Source organism: Mustela nivalis, assembly GCF_964662115.1.
Source record: "Mustela nivalis genome assembly, chromosome: 17".
Taxonomy (NCBI): domain Eukaryota; kingdom Metazoa; phylum Chordata; class Mammalia; order Carnivora; family Mustelidae; genus Mustela; species Mustela nivalis.
In genome coordinates this window covers 30,922,689-30,939,267 of record NC_139036.1, presented here as the reverse complement: position 1 = coordinate 30,939,267, position 16,579 = coordinate 30,922,689, and the positions used below count along the sequence as shown (strand labels likewise).

Genomic DNA, 16,579 nt, shown 5'->3' with positions numbered 1-16,579 from the left:
ACCTGGGTGGCTCAGTCGTTAAGCGTCTGCCTTTGGCTCAGGTCATGATCCCAGGGTCCTGGGATTGAGCCTTGCGTCAGGTTCCCTGCTCAGTGGGAATTCTGCTTCTCCCTCTCCCACCCACCCTACTTGTGTTCCCTCTCTTGCTGTCACTCTCTCTCTCTGTCAAATAAATAAATAAATAATCTTTTAAAGAAATTTTTTAAAGATTTTTTCAAATTTAATGACAATTATAAACCCACAAATACAAGAAGACAAATGAAAATGAACCCCAAGAATAAGAAACGTGAAGAAAACTACATCCAGCTATATCATAATCACAATACCTGAAACAAGCAATACAGAAAAAATCTTAAAAGCAGCTGGGCGGGGGAGTGTGGGGGGATACATTCCATACAGAACAATGATAATAAGAATGACAGCAGACTTTTCATCATAAGCAATGCAAGTGAGAAGATAGTGGAGTGACATCTTTGTTAGGAAAAAACCTACTAGCCTAGATTTCTATACATAGAGAAAATATCTTTCAAAAAAAAAAAAAACAACAAAAAAGGACCTTTTAAGACATATGACAGCCAAAAGAAGTCACCACCAGCAAGCCACCAAGATAATGAAGTCTTCAAGTAGGTTTTTCAGGCAGCATGAAAATTATATCAAAAGAAAATTTTAATATACAGAAAGGAAGAGCCCCAGAAATAGCAAATATGTGAGTAAATATAAAAGTTTTGTTTTATTATTATTTAGGTCTCCTTAAAAGGTAATTGATAGTTTAAAGCAAAACTGATACATTCATGCTGTGATTCCTAGTATATGCAGAAGTAAAATGTATGACAGCAAAAGCACCAAGACCAGGAGCACAGAAATGGAAGGCTAGTGGTGTAAGGTTCTTTCAGCATAAGTGAAGTGGTATATTATTTCTTGAAGGTAAACTGTGATAAGTTAAATGTCTACATTTTAAATACTAAAGCAACCACTAAAAGAACAAAAAGGTTTAATTAATAAGCAAATAAATGTGATAAAATGAAATCGTAAAATGAATACTTATCTCATACAAAAGCAAAAGGAGGGGAGGAACAAAGAATAGATGGCACAAATAGAAAACCAGTCACAAAATGGTATTTTTAAATCTAACACATCAATAGGCACCCCAATTAAAAGGCAGAGATTGTCAGATTGGATAAGAAAGCAAGGCACAACTATATGCTCTCTACGGGGAATCCACTTTAAATATAAAGAACAATTTAGGTTAAAAGTAAAAGCACGGAAAAAGATACACTAAAACTAAACAAAAGAATGCAGGAGTTGCTATAAAATACCAGACAAATTTTAGAGCAGGAATATTACCAGGGGTAAGGATCATTTCATAATAATAAAGGAGCAAATTCATAATCATCAGTATTGGTACAGCTAACAACAGAGCTTCAAAATACATAAAGCATACTGCCATTATTCACAGGCAACATAATTGGGTATATAGAACCCCCAAAAAGATGTAGAGAAGAACTATTAGTACAAATAAGTAATTTACCAAAGTCACTGGATACACAGTCAATATCTGATCTCTTCCATTTTAGCCATTCTGGTGGGCATATAATAGTATCACACTGTGGTTTTAATTTATATTTCTAGGATGACATTTTTTAAAAAGATTTATTTATTTATTTATTTGAGAGAGAGAGAGAGAGTGGGGGGAGGGTCAGAGAGAGGGAGACAAGCTGAGCAGTAAGCCCAATGTGACCCCATGACCCTGAGGCCATGACTTGAGCCAAGAGCAAGAGTTAAGACACTTAACCGACTGAGCCTCCCAGGCACCTCTCCAGAATGACATTTTAATATACTTACTGACTATTGAAAAATTTTCTTTAGTAATGTACAATTCTTTCACCTATTTTTCTATTGGGTTGTCTGTCTTTTTCCTGTATTGATTTGTAGGAGTTCCTTCTGTATTCTGTATATGACTCCTTTGACAGCTTACCTATGACAAATATTTTCTTCCACTCTCTGTGGCTTACCTGTTCACTTTCGTTCCAGTTGTAAATTTACTACCTTCGTGATTGTTTTGCTCTGCTTGGTGATTCTGGAACTGGACTCTAAAGATGATATTTCTCCTGTGCCAGCTGGCTTGATGATGTGTTTTGTCAGCAGAAGATACTGGAGGCTCACTGCAAGGATGGAAGAGGAAGAGTTACTTATTTTCTTCTCTTGTTATATTTTTGCATGGAATACCAAACGGAGCAGTGCACAGAAGTCCAAGCTTGTTTACCACGGTGGTGAATACTTTCCAGCCATTCCCTTTGTTCCTGCAGTAGCTGACAGAGTATTCTTGAAGCAGCCATGCCCCTCTTCAGAGATCTGAATCTTAGCCTAATGGGGTGGGGGGTGCTCTCCTCCTAAGCTTTTTTTCCCCCCAAAAGATTTTATTTATTTATTTGACAGAGAGAGAGAGAGAGAGAGAGCACAAGTAGGCACAGAGGCAGGCAGAGAGAGAGGGGGAAGCAGGCTCCCTGCTGAGCAGAGAGCCCAATGCAGGGCTTGATCCCAGGACCTTGGGATCATGACCTGAGCTGAAGGCAGAGGCTTAACCCACTGAGCCACCCAGGTGCCCCTAAGCTTTTTTTTTTTTTTTTTTTTTTTAAGATTTATTTATTTATTTGAGAGAGAGAAGAAAGCGTGTGAGTGGGGGGCAGAGGGAGAGGGAGGGAAGACGGCACCCCACTGAGCAAGGAGCCTAATGCAGGGCTTGAATTCACCACTTGGATCTCAAGACCTGAGCTGAGATCAAGAGTCAGATGCTTAATGGACTGAGCCACCCAGGTGCTCCAAACATAAAATCTTAAAAAGAAGAAAACTGGGGCACCTGGGTGGCTCAGTCCGTTAAGCGTCTGACTCTTGATTTCTGCTCAGGACATGATCTCAGGGTCATGGAATCGAGCCATGTGTCGGGCTCTACACTCAGCAGGGAGCCTGCTTCTCTCTCTCTCCCTCTCCCTCTGCCCCTTCACACCCAACACATGCTCCCACTCTCTTTCTCTCTCAAATAAATAAATAAATCTTTAAAAATAAAAAAAGATTTTATTTTTAAGTAATCTTTTCACCCAACACAGGGCTCAAACCCACAACCCTGAGATCAAGAGTCACATGTTCCACCAACTGAGCCAACCAGGCACCCTGAAGTGTTTAGACTCCCTCCTTGTTCATTTGTCCCTTAACCCTGAGGTCATAGCTGCTTCCTGCACTTACGACCTTTATTATATCTTATTATATCTTAGCACTCTCCTTTACCCTTTTAGATCACCTTTTTCCTTTTCTTTGTATTCTATTTCTTTATATTAAATATCTGCTCATGTTAATTGGTATCATTTTGGTCTCCTGACTGGATGCTGATTTACACTCTCTTGATAGTGGCATTTGGTGAATGAAAGTTCTTAATCCCAACATGCTTTGACAGCTTTGTTGAGAATCAGTTGGTTCCATATGCGTTGGTGTAGTTCCGGGCTTTCTATTTTGTTCCATTGATCTATGTAGTTATCTTCACACCAGCACCACACTGTCTTGTTTACTGTAGCTGTATAATAAGGTCTTGAAATCACATAGTTTAAGTTTTCCAACTTTGCTCTTTTCTATGCTGTTTTGGCTCACTAGGTCCTTTGAATTTTCATATAAATTTTAGAAACAGCTTGCCAATTTCTATAAAAATGACTTCTGATATTTTATTATGAATTTTGTTAAATCTCTAGGTCAATCTGGTTTAAACTGACATCTTTTTTTTTTTTTTTTAAAGTAGGCTCCACACCCATTGTGGGGCTTGAACTCACAACCCTGAGATCAAGAGCCACATGCTCCAGTGACTGAGCCAACCAGGTGCACCAAACTGACATTTTAACACTATTGAATCTTCTGATCCATGAACATTGTGTTGGTCTGCTCAGGCTGCCATAACAAAATACCATCAGACTGCGTGGTTTAAACAACACAAATTTCTTTCTCACAGCTCTGGAACCTGGAAAGCCCAAGATCAAGGGGCAGGCAAGGCAGGTTTCATTCTTTTTTAAATTTTTTAAAGAACTTTGTTTATTTACTTGAGAGAAAGAGAGCAAGAGCAGAGGAGAAGGGCAGAGGGTGAGAGAGAAGCAGACTCCCCACCGAGCAGGGAGTCCAAGGCAGGGCTCCATCCCAGGATCCTCTGACCTGAGGTGGACAATGACCTGAGCTGAAGGCAAATATTTAACCAACTGAGCCCCCCAGGAGCCCCAGCATTGCCATTTTAGGACATCTTTCAAAATGTTTTCCATGACATTGTCATGTCCTTTTACAGCCAAATAATCATGAACATTTTTATGTTATTATGTTATTATTATCTGACATTATTTTTAGTGGTCATGTAAAATTCCATTGTATGAATAACCACAATAAAATTAACTTCATATTACATTTACATTTATCTTTTAAATTTCAATCTCATAGCTGTCCGTTCACTGGAATCCCTTTTCAACTTTTTTCCCCTTTGTTCTATTACATTTCCTCTCGGTTTAGCATAGTCCACGGATTTACTTGGACGAGCTCCCCATCAGCCTCTGAGATGTAGTCATAAACGTTTCACAACACAGGCCCCAGGGGGAATCCTGGGGTCTGCTCCTGGAGCTGCTCCTCCAAGTAAGAGCCATTCATTCCATGTTCTTCTGAAATGTTTGTTCAACAAACTCTGCAACCACTAAGTGTACATCCATCCTCCAACACCGTTCTAAGTATGTGTGAGAAGCTAATTCCATTCACTGATTTCTTGTTGAGGTTAAACCCTTAGAGAGCCGTTTGTAGACCATACTTGGTCTACAAGTGGACCCTTCGAAACCCCTCCTGGATCCTTTGGGATTTCACCCACTGCATGTACTTCACTACTAACAGCTTGCACTGATGACTTTCAGAGGATTGACCTTGGGCACCAAAGCTGCTGCACTAGAATTTAACACTTTCCCCCTGGGCAGCCTATGCCAATGACTAAGTGATCTGAGGGCATAAATACCTGGTAGCTTTGATTCAGGGTAGCAAGCTCTCAAGTATAATGTGGACCCCGGAGCTCCCCGTGGGATCAGGCTGAGTCTGGGAACTGAAATCTCACCTTTGCTTGGTTTCTTCCCTTCCCTATCCTGCTTCTGCCATCCCCCTATAGTTGTCTTCTGACAGCTGTTCCTTTATAAACCCTTGTCACCTGAATCCTCAACCCAGGCTTTTCTTTTGGTAGAACCTCGTCTATTGTCACCTGAATCCTCCGCCCAGGCTCTTCTTTTGGTAGAACCTCGTCTAAAGACAGCATTCAAAAAGTACTGTAGGCATCACTCAGAGGAGGCTCCTTCCCACCGTCACCCCCACTACCATCCCCCACCTTCCAGACCCAAGGAAACTGGTGTGCCAAACTTCAGAACAACTTGATATCTAAACATCTATGCTCGCACTGTAGCGGCCTACTTAGCCAGAGCTAAGTTTAACCATCTCGGTTAAACAGCCATTGTGTTGTTTGTGCAGTAAAACTTAAACTGACCCTGCCCTCGCCTCCCCACCAGAGGAACTTGCTAAAAAGCAAGTCTGAGAAACCAATAAAATATGGTCAACCAGTCCCTGATAACAGAGCCCAAATACAAGGGCAGGTCAGGTCAGGTGGAGACTTCCAATCAGTAAAACACACATACTATCTCCCTAACTGCCAAAGAATGTGGGCCCCGCATTTTGGGCGCCAATTCTGACCAAGGTGATAGGCTAGTTCAAATAGCTACTATAGGGTGAATTGTAATTCCATTGGCCACCCGTGTGTGACCTACATGACTATGCAACTTTCTCTGTGTGTTACAATCTCATTGGCTACCTGTGTGTGGCCAGGCCCAACCACATGGCCTTTGCTCTATAAAAGCTAGTCTGTGAGGCTGGGTGGGCCTTCATAAGAGATAGCCAAGACCCGTCGGTCTGTTTCTCGATGCTGGCACGAAATAAAGCTTTGCTTGACATTCGCTTTGTATCAGTCTTGCTCCTTTGATCACGGACCCCATCAGCACTAAAAAAAATAAAAATAACAGGTGTTTTTATCCACCTTACAAAAGAATTCACAACAGGGTCCTAAATATAGGGAACTCCACTTGCGTGCTCACAATAAAATTACACAATCTTACCCCCAAAATTGACCCAAAGCAACTTTTCCAGAAATAATGTATCCTATATAAAGCCATGCCCTGTAAAGCAGCCTCAAAGTGGAGACTTTGAACTCCCTCTCTGTGAAAGTGCTTTCTCCTGGGGCCCCCTGGTAAGTTTCTGAGTCCTTCCCTCAGCCCCCTCCTTCCGGGACTGAAGGGAGTTGCCATGGTGACCGTGGGCCTTTGACCTCTAGAGTAGCTCAGGCTCTGAAGAAAGGCCTTCTGCCAGCGTGGCTAAGAAGCAGGGAGCTCAGATGCAAATGGCATTCCCTTTGGTCAACCACGCACATATTCAACTAGTTTAGCCTCCAAGATGTGAGGAAAGTACTCAGACAACTTCACAAGCCGGGGAGCTGACACCGGGCTCACCCTGCTACTGCAGAGAAGCAGCCTTAACAATACACCTCACCCTGAGCCCGATCCAGACAGTCGCCGCATGCAAAGAAAGGCCATCCTCGGGGAGGCGGGTTGGGGCTGAATGGCTCTAATTAATTTATTATTGGAGTTCGCTGATACAAAGAGAGGGTCACTACAAATGTAAATGATGCTGTTTTTATCCCAGGATCTAAAGCCACTTAACCAAGGAAATGAAAGCTATCTCACATTTGTTTAATTAGCTCATTTGAATAGAAGAGAGGCCAGGGAGGGACAAAAAAGGCCTGAACTCAGGAACTTGCCCGCAGGAATCATTCATCCCCCCCTTGACAGGGAAGCCCTGCTGAACACTTTCCTCAGTACTTGTTTTTAAATATTATTAATATTTGCAATTATAAAAATAGTCTGTGCTCATTGTCACAAGGCAAACAATACAGAATTTATTTTAAGTTACTGTCTCCCCTCCAATTCCAGTCAGTTGAGGCAATCAGTGTTAACATCCTGGAGCATACAGCCTTCCATCACTTCCTTTGTGACCATTTCAACGTAACTAACCATTCCCCAGCATGTCCTCCCCCTCTACCTCACCTTCTTTAAAGCTGTTCCTGCTTCTCAACATTATATCATGCAGACTTCTCCACATCAACATCTATGGATCTAATTAACTCTTTAATACCTCCATAATCTTCCATAAATACTATAATTTATTCAACAGGCAACAAGCCCCTATTGATGGACAATTCTGATTATATCCAGCTTTTGTTGCTGTAAATAGGGTCTGTCTTTTGTGTGCATATAGACATAACTTATTGTATACATATGATATTGTATGTCTCATTACCTACATTGTATATAGCTTACATATATGTATATTGATATTATTATTTCTATAAGATACATTCTCAAAGTTGGAATCAGATGATGTGTTCATTTTACTTCTAACAGTCACCTTGAGATTACTTTTTCAAAAAGGCTTAGCAATTCACATAGTCTCTGTTTACCCACGCACTTGACAACACTGGATGTTATCAATCTTTAATTTTCACCAATCTGATGAGTGAAACCGGTACTAATTATTGTTTTCTTTTGCGTTTCCCTGACTACAAATAGAGTTGAGTGTCTTTTCATATGCTTGTCGGGCATTTGTATTCTTTCATCTGTAAAATGTTTATTCATATCCTTTGTCTGTTTTTTTTTTAAGTTTTGTCTTTTCCGTATAAGGTTATACACTCACAATATTATTTATGTCTGTCACAGGTATAATCATTGTTAGTTTGGGGGCTTAGTACAACTTGATCCATTTTGTCCCTTCCCTGTCGGTTTCACTTGCAAATGTCAGCTCTCTCCATTTTTTCCAAGTCAATGGTCAAAGGAGCCGGGCTGGGGGAAAGCACACTGACTACAGAAAAGAACAGAGAGGAGGTTCAAGTCACCAGAGCAGTAAGTTTGTGCTAGGAGGCGGGGAAAACCAAGTTGAAGAAAACTGAGCATCTATAATACTCTTATATTTGGAGGAGAGAAATGAGTAGCTTTTCCAGAATTCAATCTCCTTGTTCTGCTTTATTTTCTTTTAAAATTTTATTTTATTTGTTTAAGAGAGAGAGACCACAAACAGGGGGAGCAGCAGAGGGGGAGGGAGAGCAGACTCTTCTCTGAGGAGCCCAGCATGGCGCTCGATCCCAGGACCCTGGGATCGTGATCTGAGCTGAAGGCAGACTCTTAACCGACTAAGCTACCAGGTGCCCCTGCTTTTTTTAAAAGATTTTATTTTTAAGTCATCTCTGCACCCAACATGGGGCTTGAACTTACAACCCTGAGATCAAGAGTCACATGCTCTACCAGCTAAGCCAGCCAGGCGCCCCTCTTTGTTGTGCTTTAAATGCTCCTCCTCCTCCTCTTGGAATAGAATCCTTCTCTCATATCCCTTTATCTAGCTCACTCTTACTCATTTCTCAAAACTCAGCTCAAGTATCACCTCCTCTGTCAGCCTTCCTCCATCCACCCACTAGCTGACCTAGATGCCCCTCCTACATATAGTACTATTCTAGCTCTCATCACATCACCTCATAACCCCCTGGTCGGCTTGTCATTCCGTGTCCACTCTAGACTGATCGCCTTTAGAACAAGACTCCCTTTGGATCACCTGTCCATTCCTGGGGCGAGCACCTTTGTGAGTGCTTTGTTCAAAGAATAGCTTGTACAAATTTAGCAAATTTTCCTTCAGCACCACTGTGCCAGGGGCTATAGGGGTGAGGGAAGAATTCTAACGCATGATCCCTGATATCACAGTAGTTAACATCTAGCTGAGCACAGTAACTCAGTAAAATGGCGAGAGTAGCAACTATACTTCAGTAGAAGAGTATGTAACTGAGAATAGAAATGGGATAGAAGCCCTGGATAAGGGGGTACAGGGGAAGAGTCATGGAGGACGTGGGACTTGTTCTGGATTGTAATGGGTGGGTGAGATTCGGATAAGGAGTAAGAAGAAACAAGGGCAGCCAGGCAGGGGCAGCAATGGACAAAGACTGGGACTGGGAAAGAGCACGTGGTGATTATGTGACAGCAGGGAGGCTCAAGTGACCAGAGCAGAGAGTGTGCTGGAGGAGGAGGAAACTTGCCTGGGAGAGCAGCGTGTGGCTTCCAGCAAGGACTTTCTGGATTACTACAAATGGGCATGTTGCCTCCCCAGATCTTGTTGGCTGATTACGGCACTCTGCCACATCCTCTAGAGATATGTTCACATGCCTCTGTCACTAAATTGTAAGCTCCTGGTCTGGAGTGGGTTTGCAAAATAATGCCCCACCCCCACCACCACACATACACAAAGATGCCCATATCCTAATCTCCAGAACCTGTGAATATTCTGCATTATGTGGCATTATGTGGCAGAAGGGAATTAAGGTTGTTAATCAGCTGACCTAAAACCAGATTATTCTGGATTGTCTGGGTGGGTCCAATATAATCACATGGGTCCTTAAAAATGGCAGAGAAAGGCAGAAGAAGGGAGGCAGAGGGAGCTGTGACTCCTGGAGAAGGCCCGAGGGATACAGTGTGAGGATTCAGCTCACCTTCGGCTTTGAAGGTGGAGGAAGGAGCCAGCAAGCCAAAGTGCTCAGACAGGCTCCAAATGCTGGAAAAGGCAAGGAAGTAGATTCTCGTCAGAGCCTTCAGAGAGGAAAAGAGCAGTGTAGGCATCTTGATGTTAGCCTAAGGAGACCTGTTACAGCCTTCCGACATACAGGACTGTACCGTAATAAACACGTACTGTTGAAGCTGTGAAGTTGGACACAATTTGTTACAGCAGCAAGAGGAAACCAACAGGGGCGCCTGGGTGGTTCTGTCAGTTGAGCCACTGCCTTTGGCTCACGTCATGATCCTGGGGTCCTGGGATCGAGCCCCGCATCAGGCTCCTTGCTCAGTGGGGAGCCTGCTTCTCTCTCTGCCTCTGCCTGCCACTCTGCCTGCTTGTGCTCTCTCTCTCTGACAAATAAATAAATAAATAAAATCTTAAAAAAAAAAAAGAGGAAACTAACACAGGAGAGACCATGTCTCGGCTGAATTTGCATACACATGTAACCTAGCTCTGTTTTGGTGCTTAATAAATGCTCCCTTAATGCAATTGCATTAAGAATTCCTGACTCAACATCCCTCCCAGGAAACATGCAGCAAACTCTATCAATATCCGTGGGCTTAGAGCCACGTGCTCTAGGTCAGTTTGCTCTCAACACAGATTTTGCTTTTGCTATTATAAAATAACACTAGAGCAAACATCTTTCTTCTGTTTTTGAAATGGTTTGCTTATCCTAAGCAGATTTCCTGGGTCGAAGATGATGGACAGTGTTGATGGCTCTTGATCCATTTAGCCAACCTACTTTCCAGAGGGTTCAAGCCGATACACACCCTTACTTGTAACCAAGCACCATCCTCTACCACAAATGGGCCCAGCAGGGCCCTCATGCATGGCCTCTCCACTGCACATTAAAGCTTTTCCTGCTTTCATATCGACTGTGTAAGTTTGGGTCCCTGAACCTCACTGGGGCTCTCTCACACTGAGCAGAGATCCTGGACATTTTGCTGTGGTGGCCTTCCTGGTGGCAAGAGCAACTTCTCCACAGCCACGAGGAACCTTCCTTAGGGATAATGCTGGTCCAGGAGGGAGCAACCTGACACATCCCTAGTTTATTTTTAGTCAGCAATTACAATGGGATAATTTTTTTTTTTTAAGAGTTGCAAGAACTGATCTGCCTATGTTCAGGAAGCTGGTAATTTTCCAGTGTCCCCAAAGAGGCAGCCTGGGAACTGGGGAGTGACTGGCCCCAGAGGGAGAAGCTGGTTGATTTAAAGGTCTGATTCTTTTTTCCTCTTTGCAGTAGAGTGGGTGGGGTGTTTTTGTTCGCAATGACTCTTTTGTTTACTATGCTAATAAGAGCATTCTGGAAGCATTTTTGCACCTGCTTTGCACTCGCAGGACACAGAACTGCAGGCTTCATCTTCCTTTAAGGAATGACTGTCTTTCCACTTTAGGAGAAAAATCACACAAATAAAACTTTGCTTGCCTCGACTTTATCACTCACAGAAGTCTTACTGCACTTAGGGGAGGAGGATGTTGTTCAAGCATGGGCCAGCAACCAAGGAGGGATGGGTTCAACAGGACCTCCTAAAGCGCTGGGAACTGGAGGCTCCTGGGAAAGCGGGCAGTTCCCATCTCGGGCTCTTGGAGTGCGCAGGCAGTCTGGTGGCTCGTCCCTCTTTTTGGTCTCTGTTCTTTCACCCTGCCCAGCTTTTAGGAGGCCAGCAGAAGGTCCGACTGCCCCAGAGGCTCCTCCTGGGGCTCTGTCAGGCCCAAACGTACCTTGGTTTTGCCTTCAGAGGCTTCATACGGAGAATGAAAAAAGCCAGAGGTCTTCACTGTAGTCCTGCTCCTCCTCAGACCTTCCCTCATGACTGAGTCTCCGGTCCCCAGGGCCTCAGGCTCCCTCTCTGTGAAATGGCCAAACAATCTTGCTTCCCAGGGAGCGAGCACATGGTGTGCCTGGGGTCGGGGGGAAGAGCAACAAATATTTATAAATCCCTCACTGAGGTGGCAGCTGAAACAGCTGACGGAGCAAAGCCCGACCTCAGTCAGGTCCCGGACCTCCACGGGGCCTGTTTCTTCCTGCCGCCTCCCGCCTGCCCCCTGACAGAGCAGGGCTGACCTCCAGCCTCGTGGTGGGGCCCCAGGCAAATTCCCAGCCCATGAATTTCCTTTGGCACTTTGAGGCTCCCCCAGGAGGATTCATGAGACCGCAGCAGGAAATGAGGAACATATTTTTAAATCAGAAGGGGAAGCGATGTCTTTGTGTCAGATAAGTGGCCTGGATCCAGGGCTGAGAGACTGGGGCGCATTTCTCTTCACAGACAGCAGGTGCTCTTCTAGATGTGGTTATGGCAACAAAATAAATGATGGATAATTGCTTTTGTGACAACTTGCCAATTAAATTAGACTCAGCAGAATAACATAATGACAATTTGTTATGCTCCGGTGGGCACTAACATACCAATCATAATTAAATGCTATGACTGAAATAGAATACCGCTCGACGCAGGAATATATAACCCCAATTCCCTCTCCGTGAAACATTATAGGTTGAGGCTTGATTTTAATTTCGGAAAGATAATGGCATTAGTGCACATCCAAGTGGGCTTGTGGAGAGGCCTGTGGCGAGAGAGATGGGCCTGAGTGGGAAGACTAGGTCTGTGAGGAAATGCCCCCAGGGGCTGAACTCCAAGGTCAGGCAGAAGAGCCAAGGAGCCCCTTGAGGTGAAGACAGTGCTTCATGGGCTGTGGATGTGCCTGGTCCTGTCGGCCCAGCTGGCGAAGGAGAGGAGGAGGCCTTTGCTGACAGCTTCTGCAGTAACAGCGCCTGTGCTGTGGCAGCTCCGAGACCTCCACACCGGAATGTTCCAGAAGCAGGCACATCCTTGAATGAGAAGCCGCAGTGCACACTTCATGACAAAAGTGCACTGAAGGCCTACTTTGTGCCAGGCATGTTTCAGCATTCTTCATCCATAAGGCACTTTCTCCGCACATCCCTTAACTCAAGTGAGGAACCAGCCTCGGAGATAAGGGACCTGCTCAAAGTCACAGTAAATTCAAACCCAGATCCTCTGTCTTAGAAGTCACTTTCCCTGTTTCCAAGATGTTCTTCCTGGCTAGATGGGGCAGTTATGCCAATAAACATGAGGGAAAGAAACAGCAGAGAGAAGCACAGAAGCAGGCCAGGTCTCACCACCTGTCTCCAAATACGCCACCCTCCCAGCTCCCAGCGTAGAGAGCAGCTGACCCAATGAGGGCCAATCAGTCTCCCTCTGGGAACTTAGCAATTGAGCCACAGCAGTTCCATAAAATGGAACAAATGTACTCATCTGTCTCAGTCTGTTTGAGCTGCTATAACAGAACACCATAGACTGGGCCCTTTCCAAACAACAGAAATTTACTTCTCACAGATCTGAGGTCTGGGAAGTCCAAGATCAAGGTGCCTCTAGATGCAGTGTCTGACGAGAATCACTTCCCTGTTCATAGACAGTTGGGTTCTCACTGTGGGTCCCTTTTATGAGGGCATTAATCCCACTCACAAGGGCTCCCCCCTCATGATCTAATTAGTTCCCAGAGGCCCCCACTTCCAAATACCAACACACTGAAGACTGGGGATTAGGATTTCAATAGACAAATGGGGGGTGGGGGGGGGGACAAACTTTCAGTCCATAACAACATTGATTTTAAAGAAGCTTCTCTTGGGGGGTGCCTGAGTGGCTCAGTCAGTTAAGCAACGGACTCTTGATCTCAGCTCAGGCCTTGATCTCAGGGTCATGAGTTCAAGTCCTGCACTGAGCCTACTTTAAAAAAAAAAAAAAGACAGCTTTTCTGTATTATAATATACATACTATACACACAACAACACAAAAAGGGCTATAGCTTAACTATCAAAAACCTGACCCAAACTGGATATTCTGATAATAATAAATATTAGGTCCTCAACTTTTAATATCTTTATTGATGCATTAATTCCAAGCCATTCCATAAAAGATTTGAAGTGGTTTTTAAAAAATCAAGTAACAGGGTGCCTGGCTGGCTCTGTCAGTAGAGTGTGCTTGATCTCAGGGTCATGGGTTAAAGTTCTGTATTGACCTAGAGCTTATGTTTAAAAAAAAAAAAAAATCAGGTAACAATCACTTGTTTGCTTTTTTAAAATTTAGGAGTTCCTGTAGAGGTAAAAGGGATGGTTGAGATTTCCTTTCTCTCTTTCTCTTTTTTTTTCTTTTTTTAAGATTTTATTTATTCATTGGACAGAGAGAAATCACAAGTAGGCAGAGAGGTAGGCAGAGAGAGAGGAGGAAATAGGCTCACTGCCAAACAGAGAGCCCAATGTGGGGCTCGATCCCAGGACCCTGAGATCATGACCTGAGCCAAAGGCAGAGGCATAACCCATTGAGCCATCCAGGTGCCCCTCCTTTCCCTCTTTCTCTTAAAAACTTTACTGAGGTATTTAAAAAATAAATAATGCAAAAACAAATCATATAATACCAAGATGTTTATAATGAAAATCCACCCTCATCTGCCCCATTCTCCTACAATGACCACTGACATCAACTTCTATGTATTCCTTGAGCCTTGCTCCCCCGCTTGCATCGTCCTTTGAATGTGGAAGTGGATCCGAGTATACAATGATAGGATATTTGGGATCTGCTTCAGATAATCCACAGGTGGAAGAAGCAAGTGAATGGGATGGAAAAAATGACCAAGAGTTGACGTTGTTGCAACAAGGTGATGGGACTATAGGGGTTCATTGCACTATTGCCTGCTCTTCACTTTTTACGAAAGTGACAATTTCTACAATAAGAACTTAAATGCTGTTTTTTAACTGCTTAGAAAATGGACTCATGCTTTATGGAATATTCAACTTTTTTCTTGAACTAACAGCTTCTTGGGGACCTTGTTCCAAATCCGTACAACATAGATCAGCCCCGTTCTTTCTAATGCCTTTCTATTGTATGGATATCCCATCATTTACCCAACCTCTCTTCCCCTGATGGATTATTCTTGTTGTTGTGCCATCACAAATAATGCCAAGTAAACCTACTTGGGCATACATCTCGTCCCTCTCGAAGGCAGCTTTCTGTATGATCAATTCCAAGAGGTATAATTTCTGGGTCAAAGGGCAAATAGGTTTCAAGTTTAACTGATAATGTCAAATTATTCTTCAAAAACATTATTGCAAGTTTCAGCTCCAACTAGGTACCGCTTTTCATCTGCATCCTCCCAAACACTGAGTTCTAGCAATCTGGTTAACCTTTACCAATCTCAAAAGGAAGACTATATCTCATTTTCTGTTGACGTGTATTGTTCTGATTGTTGCTGAGGTTGCGCATCTGTTCATGCTTTCTCTGCCACGTATTTCTTCCTCAGCACATTGTCTATTCATTGCCCTTGTTTGTCCATCTTATTTCTCTTTCTTACTGATTTATAGCAGCTCTTTATATATTATCAATGTTAACCTTTTGTCTATTATGTATGTTTAAAACATTTTCTTCCATTCTTTAATTTTTTGTCTGTGGTATTTTTCCTCATACAGCAGTTGTTGTTTGTTCATATAGTCAGAACTATCATTCTTTCTCTGCTGTCTTCTGGGTTTTGTGTCATGCTCAAGGAGTCCCTATATTTTCTTCTAGTACTTTCATAGTTTCACTTTTTATTTTCAGATCTTTAGTTCACTTGAGATTTATATGGGGCATGGTGTCAGATAGAGAATTAAATTTAAAATTCCCCTGAAATTCACAACCCATTCCCAACACTATTTAATAATCTATCCTGTTCTCACTGGTGTCAAATGCTATCTTTGTCATATACTTAATGCCCATATATATGCCAATTGTTCCTAGACTCTCTGTTATACTCCCCTGGTTCAACTGCCTAATCCTATACCGGTACCATGCTGCTTTAATTACTGTTGCTTTGTAATACCTCTGATAGTGAGTAGGTAATACTACATCCTGATATTTCAACATTTTATCAGCCATTCTCATGCATTCATCCTTCCAGATGAACTTTATTATCATGTTGTGAAGTTAAAAATAAAAACTGCCATGGGATCTGATTAGAATTGCCTTGACTACATATATATTAAGTTGGGAAGGATGGCCCAAGACTTTTTGTGTGAAAGGGCAAGACAAAAACTATGCATGGATTTCTCACATACCCAGGATGCCATAGCCAGGATCCAGCACAGTCAGGATCAATTCTGGAATGATGCTGCCCCATACACCATGTCACCCTTTGCTCAGGCTGCTCTATAATCAACTCCTGCTTTTTCTTCCTTTTGAAAGAAATTTGGAATTTTGAAATTCCAAAATTCCTTTTGGAATTCCAACTTCCTTTTAGAATCCAACTCTGATTCCTACCTGCCTATGAGTTATGTATTTCTCTGGCCTTTCAACCACCTCCCATTCTTCTAGCACAGCATGGCTGGTCTTCTCTCTTGCCCATTCTGGAATATGCTCCCTCAATGCAGGGGAGTGGTCCCACCCACTGAAGCTGGCCAGCAGGTTCAGGACTGGATAATATCCTCAATGCCATGGGTAACGAAAGAGAACTGAAGAATCTTCTAGTTCAAACTCCCTCCTCTGAGTTTATTTCCAGAACACAAAGATCATAGGGAAATGACCAGGGGCTTAGACAAAGTTATAGAATAACTGGCTGATTAGGAAAGGCATTTTGAATTTTTTTTTTTGGCAGTAGAAACAAGTAATACCTTTCCCCAGTGTCTACCTTTCCATTCCTTGAAGAGAAGTAGAAAGGAAATATTCTAGGACGATGTTGTCCAAGAATCTACTAGTTTCAGAAAGAGGCTGCCTTCATGGTAACTGGAAAGTTTATCCCAAGCAACCTAAAATGTCTACCATTTCTGATATTAGATTTCCATGAATGTGAGACAGGGTCAGGGCTAGAGTGAGGCAAGTGCCAAATCTGCATTTGTACAATCTTAAGG

The 16,579-nt window shown here is 43.0% G+C and overlaps 1 long non-coding RNA gene across 1 annotated transcript in view; it reads right to left on the bottom strand.

Annotated features, from left to right (window-relative positions):
- LOC309851153 overlaps nt 1–11,800 on the bottom strand; it is a 45,130-nt gene extending 33,330 nt beyond the window's left edge. The window contains exons 1-2 of the long non-coding RNA XR_014304658.1: nt 11,407–11,800; nt 2,013–2,162 (exon numbers count right to left, since the gene is read on the bottom strand). This is a non-coding gene — a long non-coding RNA (uncharacterized lncRNA). The remainder of the gene's footprint in view (nt 1–2,012; nt 2,163–11,406) is intronic.
- Between the last annotated feature and the right edge of the window lie 4,779 nt (nt 11,801–16,579).